At 51.0% G+C, this 989-nt stretch overlaps 1 non-coding gene across 1 annotated transcript; it reads right to left on the bottom strand.

Moving 5' to 3' along the window:
* Positions 1-287: 287 nt before the first annotated feature.
* LOC140483429 (U5 spliceosomal RNA) lies at positions 288-396 on the bottom strand. The gene has a single exon (XR_011961958.1). It is a non-coding gene; the product is annotated as a U5 spliceosomal RNA (small nuclear RNA).
* Positions 397-989: the final 593 nt, after the last annotated feature.

Genomic DNA, 989 nt, shown 5'->3' on the forward strand with positions numbered 1-989 from the left:
AGCAGAACTTTCTTCACAAACACCGTCCGATCCACTGGTGTGTGCTCCTCCACCTTCTTCACAGTCACCCTGACTGTGTTCCGAATGCCCTGGCCCGGGCGGCGAGTGGCTGCTGAGGCCATAGCTCAGAGGTTGGCTGGTCCCTGAATTGGCGTTAGGCCGAAGCCAGCATGAAGATCCACCAAGAGCAGGTCAGCACAACCAAACGATCCTCCAACGTCCAATCACGCTCGCAACACGACCCCCGAAGACAAACACTTCATTTCTTTCTTTGCAACTAGACAACAGCCCTACAAAAGCAGGGCCACAAAAAATTCATTCAAACTCTGAGTGTTCCTCTCCACGGAAATCTTTAGTAAAAGGCGAAATTTTTTTTTTTTTTTTATTTCAAAATATACTTTATTCATAAATGATTTGATGGTCTGTACATTGGATCATGCCATACATATGTCCATATTTACAAACACAGATTCGACTTTATTCTTGTCCTTTACAATCCTGTGCATTTTTTCAATCTCGTATATATACATATATTTGGCTGAGGCATCAGCAGAGCCCAAAAAAACGTCTGTATGGGCCCCCTGTTATTCTTTCGGCAGGCCGATCTTACACGGTGGTCTTTCCCCACCGCGCCTTGGCGGCAGCTGCCCCAAGCTTCAGCGCGTCCCTCAACACGTAGTCTTGGACCTTGGAATGTGCCAGTCTGCAACACTCGGTCGGGGTCAACTCCTTCAGCTGGAAGATCAACAGGTTTCGGACCGCCCAGAGAGCGTCCTTCACCGAGTTGATGATCCTCCAGGCGCAGTTAATGTTCGTCTCGGTGTGAGTCCCGGGGAACAGGCCGTAGAGCACGGAGTCCCGCGTCACGGCGCTGCTCGGGACGAACCTCGACAAGCACCACTGCATTCCTCTCCAGACTTCCTCTGCATAGGCACATTCCAGAAGGAGGTGTGTGACAGTCTCGTCCCCCCCGCAGCCACTTCGAGGGC

Source organism: Chiloscyllium punctatum, chromosome 11 (genome assembly GCF_047496795.1).
Source record: "Chiloscyllium punctatum isolate Juve2018m chromosome 11, sChiPun1.3, whole genome shotgun sequence".
NCBI classification, from domain to species: domain Eukaryota; kingdom Metazoa; phylum Chordata; class Chondrichthyes; order Orectolobiformes; family Hemiscylliidae; genus Chiloscyllium; species Chiloscyllium punctatum.